This window comes from Triticum urartu, chromosome 3 (assembly GCF_003073215.2).
Source record: "Triticum urartu cultivar G1812 chromosome 3, Tu2.1, whole genome shotgun sequence".
In the NCBI taxonomy this organism is placed as follows: Eukaryota; Viridiplantae; Streptophyta; class Magnoliopsida; order Poales; family Poaceae; genus Triticum; species Triticum urartu.
Window position 1 is genome coordinate 492,845,099 of NC_053024.1, and position 8,888 is coordinate 492,853,986.

The following is an 8,888-nucleotide window of genomic DNA, read 5'->3' on the forward strand; positions in this document are numbered from 1 at the left end:
TGATGATCTCCGCAAGAAAAGTTCTTCTTACATTGCCAAGCGTTTACTCTTATCCACTTACATGCCTCAAGTCAAGTCTAGTAATAAGAAAGATTCTTCCTCTAGTAGTAACAATGATCATGCTAAATCCAATATTGTTGCTTCTAGTAGTTCTCTTGATTCCACTAATGATTCTCTTAGCCAAGTTACACTTGAGCAAGAAAATAGCTTATTGAAGGGAATTATAGAGAAAGTAGTGTACAAAAGTCTTGCCGGGAGTAAGCAATTCGAGGAAATTGTGCGCAAGTAAGGAATGCACCGGAAGAATCAAGGTGTTGGTTTTGAACGAAAGTTCAATGCCAATGGAGTTGAATGGGAAGAAGATCAATACCCCAAGACGAAGTTTGTCCCTCAACAAGAGAAGTATACTTCTTTCAAGGGGACACAAGCTCAAGATGATCTTCCACCACAAGACTACGAGAAAAAAAGGCAAGGACAAGCTTCAAGAGGAAATTGATGCATTTGAAGAAGCTCCTAAGACCTTAGTCAAGTGGATTCCCAAGACTACTTCAAGCTCTACTTCATCAAGTACGACTACAACTCCAAGGATTCCCATCAAGATGATGTGGATCCAAAAGAAGAAGAACTAGAGAGTTCTTGAGGGTGACTCCGCCAACATACTTCACTCTTATCATTTTGGCAAGAACAAGTGCAATCAACTTCCACATCTTGCACTAGTTCAAGGAGTCACAAACCCTCTTGTTGGTAAGACAAGGGACAAGGTAACCTAAAAGTTTTCATGGACATCATCTTGTGTGTGCATCACTCTATGTCTATGGATATCCTTGTTTGTTCCTTGTGGGACTAACCCATGTAGGTATTGAAAGTGCAATTCACTCAAATGGATAGCTCCAAGAGATCTAAATCAACATTGAGCATCCACATCTTCAATATCTACATGAAGTCATCATCGACAAAACCCAAGGTTAGTTCATCCCTCTTAGGGGGGATATCACATCTAGGGGGAGCTTTACTCTAAGACTTGAGCTAAAGCAACTCTAAAGATGTGAACAAAACAATGCTTTATGTAAAAGTGGTAACCCCACTTGAGCTTAAACGATGAGTATGACCTACGATCAAGTGTTCACACTTGACTCCTAAGTCAATATACTCATATATAGATGACCTAGTCATCGCAAATTGCTTGATAGATGCTAGAATTGGTTGTGCATGCTTTGCCACATATTTCATTTGCTATCTTATTGTGTGAGCATGCTGATTGCATATTTTACTCATTCGAGGACATCCACTTGTTGTTTTGATTGTTTGGCTTTATCTTCTTTTGCCAAGTGGATGGACAAGAATGCCTAAGAACCTCCTCTAGCTATCTATGCTTTTCTCGTCTCAAACTCTATTCATGCTGCATCACAAAATTTGATCAAGTCAGATTCGAACCACTCTGTGTGAGGAGCGCTCGGAGTCCCCGATTCGTCATAGACTTAAACTTCCAAAACCTCTTTATGAATCTCGGTCTGACCGATACTCCATTTCGGTCCTACCGAGTTCATTAAGTTGATCTAGGTTTTCGATCTTGGTGCAACCGATTTGAACTTTTTGGTCACACCGAGTTGCAATAACTGCACACAGTTTTGCATCTCGGTGCCACCGAGTTGTTCCACTCGGTCACACCGACAGGGTCGGGCTATATATAGTGACGGGCAGAATTTTGGAAATTTCTCCGAAACCTCCTCGCCCGCGCGATAGCCTGCTCTGCCTTCGTGGTCTCCGGATCGTCTTCTCGCCGCCAGCAGCCTCCAATCGCTGGTCTTCGCCGCCGTCAACGGAATTTCTGCCCCGCCGTTACCGCCGTAGCAAGTCCCCGCCAAACTAGGGTATGGACTTGGTCTTTGTGCTATTCCTCAATCTGATTCCTAGCACATTGTGATCATCATGTTTCTGGCCATGATTGAAACACTTCTATCCAGTCAAAACACTCGTAGATTAGGCTTAATTCGAAAATTTTAGGGTTAGGTTTCCGCCGAAACCATCTCGGACCCACCGAGTTGAAAAACTCGGTCCCACCGATCTGGCTTTTGCCATTGCACAAGTGAAACTCGGTCTGACCGAGAATAACTTATCGGTGCGAGCGATTTTGGAATTCTGTGAAACCCTAGCAGTCTCGGTGCCACCGAACTATGACTCGGTCTGACCGAGTTCACCAGTTCTGGTGCCAAAACTGCTTCGGTGTCACTGAGTTTGAAAATCGGTAGATCCGAGATGCTTTCTGTGGAAAACTAAAACTAAGTTTTTGAATTAATCTTTTGCAAAAATCTCTGCTTTTTGTGATGCTCATCCACTCTATCTTATCCATAATCTATTCACAGGGTCAGCAGTCAGTTTGCAACATGTCTGATCAAAGTGACAGCCAAAACCTCTCAGAGCAGCAAGTTGTGATGAGTGAGGGCACTAGCCCCTCAAGTTCTTCTGATGATGGCAGCAGGAGCACCCCCAGCAATCTGCCTAAGGCTGCCACACGTCAAAGGAAGAAGAGAACGTCTGATTCTGAGGATGAAGACTATGTGGCAGAGGAAGAGGCCACTTCCAAAAGGGTTGAGCCAGCTCAAGGCTCAAAGCCAGGCCTGAAAGTCAAGAGGCCAGCAGGCAGGCAGCCAATTTCAAAGGCTAGAGCCTCAACTGAGAAGCCTGCACCTGCTCCCATTGAGCCCATTGCTGCTGAGAGCAAAAAGAGGAAAGAGAGAGTAAAGAAGACTGTAGCCAAAGTGCTTGGGAGAGCCTCCATCATGGTAGAAGAGGAGGAGGAAGAAGAGGCAGCTGCACCAGCGCCAAAGGCAGCCAAACTTATGGGAGATGCCATAAGGTCAGGAACAGCTGCATCCAAGCCCAAGGAAGCACCCAAGGCTGCATCTAAGCCTAAGACAGCACCAAAGAGAAACACAAGGAGTATACCTGCCGCAGAAAAGAACAAGGCCCCAGTGCCTGAAGCTGCTGAGGAAGAGGAAGAGAGTGTCCTTCGGAAGCTCAAGCCCAAGATCCCAGACCACAACGATGCTCATCCTGTGGCTGAGGATATGAAGCTCAGGAGAGACTCAGGGCTCAGGAAATGGAGAGAAGCAGATCCATATGCTTCTAGGAGAAGGACTGTCGTGGATTACAGATTTCACACCAAGGAGCAGGAAGACTTTTATGAGACTGTTTTGCTTGACAAGAAGCCAATCGTTTGTGACATGAGATGGGTCGACTGGACCTACATCAAGGAGAATGAGGAGTACTTCCCAGGAGTTCAGGACAGCTTCAGAGCGTGTGGAGTAGAGGACTTTGTTGGGCAGAAGCTCACAAAGTGGAACGAGGAACTCATCATGCAGTTCTACTCCACAGCTCACTTTTATCCAGATGGGAGGATTACATGGATGTCAGAGGGTACAAGGTACCAATCTACAGTGGCTGAGTGGGCACAGATCATCAATGCCCCAGAAGAACAAGATGAGGACTTGGATATCTATGCCAAGAAGAAGATGGACCATAACTCCATGTCCAACATGTACAAGGAAATTCCCAATGAAGCTCTTGACACATTCAAGTTTGGCTCAGTGCACTATCTGCTCTCAGGATTGCCTACTATCAATTGGATACTAAGGCACACTCTTCTGCCTAAGTCTGGAGATCACAAGATGATCAGAGGTCATGCTATCAACTTGCTTCGTGTTTTTGATGTGCCTCATAAATTCAAGGTCATGAGTCTCATTGTGGAAACAGTTAAGAGGACAGCTGCAGATCAGAAGAGGAGCTGTGGATATGCCCCTCAGATTCAGGAGCTCATCAACTCCAAGATGGGCACGGGCATATATTTGTTGGATAAGGAACACCTGCCCATCCGTCCAGATTTCGAGGACAATGAAGTTGTGATGACAGAGAATGAGCCATCGTCTGCACAAGCATATGCAAAGAAGGAGAAGGCGAAGAAGGAGAAAGCTGCCAGGATGCCTACTCAAGAGGAGGCATCTGAGTACTTCTTGAAGACCAAACAAGAGCAGCTCAGTTACTTGATTGCATCCACGCTGAGAATTGAGCAAAGTCTGGCCAACCTCACTAAAAATCAGCAGAGCCTAGAGAGGATCATGGAACAGAAGTTCTATGACTTGGATGTCAAGGTAACAGAAGTTCAGTCTGCAGTGGAGCAGCTCCAGGAGGACATGAATGAGAGGAGAGGCAGGACCACAACTCATGCGTTTGCGAGGGTGCCATGAGGTCCGAGGTCGTCTGCACTACCAGTTGCTGACACCAGAGCCACCACCTCAGCACCAGCTACAGCCTCAGCTCCAGCATCTATGTCAGCTCCAACTCCAGCGACTACTTCAACATCTACAGAAGCCTTCGTCCTTGGAGTGATCCGGACTCCACCACCACCTGAAGATCAAGCCTGAGCAACGACTTAGCACTATGCATTTTCTAGGAACTTTTTGGTAACTTGTTGCCAAAGGGGGAGAAAATGTATAGATCATAGGCTTCGAGAGAGAGAGAGTGTGTTGCTTTTCTCTCTTGTTTTATTTGGTGGTTTTTCGAACATTTTCTGCTTTTGAGTGCTTGATACTACGTCCTTATGTTTGTGAGACATCGATGATCATGTGTTTGATCATAAGCTACACTTAATGTTTGCTTAATGCTTGCTTAAATATTATCATTCTATCTATCGTTTGTGATCATTCACTATTCTTGGTGATGAGTGCATGTATTTCATTCTTATCATTTTGAGCGCTCCACCAAGATGTATGTGACATGGAAGAGTAACCCATGACTCTAACTCTTTGTGCATTTGCAGTCCAAAGCAATTTTTAAATATGCACAAATTTAGGGGGAGCTCTTACTTATCACATACTTCTCAAAGCGACGATATATTTCATGCTTATTATCATTTGTCGAAGCTTTGATCTATATGTTGTCATCAATTACCAAAAAGGGGGAGATTGAAAGTGCAACTATCCCTAGGTGGTTCTGGTAATTCATAACAACATATAGCTCATTGAGCTAATGCTATTCCAAGATGATTATTTCAGGAAAGCTCAATGATTGGCATGGCATGGATATGAAAGTGGAACCCTCAAAATGCTAAGGAAAATGGATTGGCTCAAGCTCAAAAGCTCAAGACTCTTCATTTTATATTTTAGTGATCCAAGATCACATTGAGTCCATAGGAAAATCCAATACTATTAAGGAGGGATGAGGTGTTGCTTAATGAGCCTCTTGCTTCATGTGCTTAATGATATGCTCCAAAACCCTCAACTACTTTCCCATATCCACATATGACCTAAACTCTAAGCCAAACTCGGTCCTACCGATTCTTCCTATCCGGCGCCACCGAGTTTCACTTGTCATTAGCCACTGCCAAACCCTAGCAAATTTGGTTCTACCGATAAGGTTCTCGGTCCCACCGAGATGGGGTTGCAAACTCTCTGTTTCCCTTTCATAACTTTTCGGTCCCACCGAAAGAGCGAATCGGTCCCACCGAGATTGCAATGCAAACTCAGTGTTTCCCCTTTGTAACTTTTCGGTCTCACCGAGTTCCACTCGGTCCCACGGAAAGAGCAAATCGGTCCCACCGAGTTTGCCTGACCAACTCTCTGGTTAGCTAATTACCAAATTCGGTCTCACCGAGTTTGTGTAATCGGTCTCACCGAGATTACGTTATGCCCAAACCCTAACCGAATCGGTCCTACCGAGTTGCATGTCAGTCCCACCGAAATTCCTAACGGTCACTAGGTTTACTATTTCGGTCAGACCGAGTTTTATGATTCGGTCCCACCGAGATTGGAAAACTGTGTAATGGTTGGATTTTGTGTGGAGGCTATATATACCCCTCCACCTCTTTCTCATTCAGTGAGAGAGCCATCAGAACACACACATCATTCCAACTCATTTGTTCTGAGAGAGAACCACCTACTCATGTGTTGAGACCAAGACATTCCATTCCTATCATATGAATCTTGATCTCTAGCCTTCCCAAGTTGCTTTCCACTCAAATCTTCTTTCCACCAAATCCAAATCCTATGAGAGAGAGTTGAGTGTTGGGGAGACTATCATTTGAAGCACAAGAGCAAGGAGTTCATTACCTACACACCATTTGTTACTTCTTGGAGAGTGGTGTCTCCTAGATTGGCTAGGTGTCACTTGGGAGCCTCCGACAAGATTGTGGAGTTGAACCAAGGAGTTTGTAAGGTCAAGGAGATCACCTACTTCGTGAAGATCTACCGCTAGTGAGGCAAGTCCTTCGTGGGCGATGGCCATGGTGGGATAGACAAGGTTTCTTCTTCGTGGACCCTTTGTGGGTGGTTGCTTCTTCATGGACCCTTCGTGGGTGGAGCCCTTCATGGACTCGCGCAACCGTTGCCCTTGGGTGGAGCCCTGTGTGGACTCGCGCAACCGTTACCCTTCGTGGGTTGAAGTCTCCATCAACGTGGATGTAGGATAGCACCACCTATCCGAACCACCGGAAAAACATCCGTGTCTCCAATAGCGTTTGAATTCTCCAAACCCTTCCCTTTATATTCTTGCAAGTTGCATGCTTTACTTTCCGCTGCCAATATACTCTTTGCATGCTTGATTGAATTGTGTGATGATTGCTTGACTCTTCCTAAAATAGCTAAAATCTGCCAAGAACTAAAATTGGGAAAAGGTTAAGTTTTTATTTGGTCAAGTAGTCTAATCACCCCCCCTCTAGACATACTTTCGATCCCACAAGTTGTCACAGCAACTGGAACTAGTTCAACAAATCATTGTCTTCAACGATTCACTGGTTTCATCTTCACTTCACTTTACTTACTGTTCCTCCTTGCGAAGTCATTGTATGTTTGCTCTATCATTTGTCTTCACTGAGTGACTGCGTGTTCTGTTTGGCTTCACAATATCTTCCTACCTGATCCTTACTACCTAGCTGCTATTAGTCTTTGTGCTTTCACTTCATTGAATACTTAACTATGGTTTGCCTAGTGTAGCCTACCTTCTGCTGCATGGTAATAGGTTTAATTTTATCGTTTGTCTTCAAAACTCCCATGTTCTGAAGACTTTCATAAAAATCGCCTATTCACCCCCCCTCTAGTCGATATAACGCACTTTCACCTATAAGCTTAAATAGTCTTGATCACGAGGGTGTGAGATTGCTGAGTCCCTGTGACTCACAGATACTTCCAAAACCAGTTTGCAGGTGCCAATGTTACCGAGCAGGTGACGCAACCAAGCTCAAGGAGGAGCTCGTTGAAGATCTTGTCTGTTGTGTCGTTTCGTTCTAGTTGATTAGTAGTGGAGCCCAGTTGGGGTCGATCGGGGATTTGTGTAGCATTTGGGGTAGTCTTCTTTTATTTTGGTTCCGTAGTCGGACCTTGATTGTTTCTGGATGATGTAATGCTTTATTCTTGTATTGTGTGAAGTGGCGATTGTAAGCCAACTATGTATCTCTTTCCCTTATGTATTACATGGGTTGTGTGAAGATTACCTCACTTGCGACATTGCTTTCAATGCGGTTATGCCTCTAAGTCGTGCTTCGACACGTGGCAGATATAGACGCATCGAGGGCGTTACATTTAATAAGATTGTTTTGTTCGCCGCTATACATGTCCTTAACCATGATATAAGAGCACATTCTCACTTCCGCTCGTGCGAGTCTTGCCGAACGCACAACGATTCTTTATTTTTTTCCCTAGTCCATCGGGAGGGACGTAGAACACGGCACCAAGATTGATGCTCCATGATTGCTTGTTGGCTTTCCCCGAGCATGTTGATGAGGTTACCTCCCAAGAACTAGATGAAACACTCGCGCTATTACGTGCGGTGGCTCTCACCCGCTAGGAAGACTTTCCAAGGACCATTTTCTAGTCAGGCTGTTTGTCCATTATCCAGAGAATCAATGTTTTGATAGTTGATCACTCGTCGGTGGGGCTCATTACTGCTGATATCAAGGAGTTGGCGTCGTTATTCTCGTCCGTTCGCTTTAGTCATATAAATCGTGTATCGAATGTCATGGCACATATTCTAACTAGATCTTCTGGGTCCTTTGATGACTCTAGTTTTCATGTAACTCTGGAATGTATCCGGGAGACACTCCCACTTGGTTATTGTTGAACGTGACATATATGTATTTTCATACGATTAATCTTTCTATAATCTTGTGTATATATGGTAGGATTAGTTGGCTTGTCACACAATACATCTCGTGTATATATTGTTGAAGGAAACATGCCCTAGAGGCAATAATAAATTTGTTATTTTATATTTCCTTATTAATGATAAATGTTTATTATTCATGCTAGAATTGTATTGATCGGAAGCCCAAATACATGTGTGAATACATAGACAAACACCGTGTCCCTAGCTAGTGAGCCCCTACTTGACTAGCTCGTTGATGAAAGATGGTTAAGGTTTCCTAACCATGGACATGAGTTGTCATTTGATAACGGGATCACATCATTAGGAGAATGATGCGATGGACATGACCCATCCATTAGCTTAGCATATTGATCGTTCAGTTTTATTGCTATTGCTTTCTTCATGTCAAATACATATTCCTTCGACTATGAGACTATGCAACTCCCGGATACCAGAGGAATACCTTCTGTGCTATCAAACGTCACAACGTAGCTGGGTGATTATAAATATAGGTATATCCAAAGGTGTTTGTTGGGTTGGCGTAGATCAAGATTAGGATTTGTCACTCCGAGTATCGGAGATGTATCTCTGGGCCCTCTCGGTAATGCACATCATAAGAAGCCTTGCAAGCAAAGTGACTAATGAGTTAGTTACAAGATGATGTATTACGGAACAAGTAAAAAGAATTGCCGGTAATGAGATTGAACTAGGTATGAAGATACCTACGATCGAATCTTGGGCAAGTAACATACCGA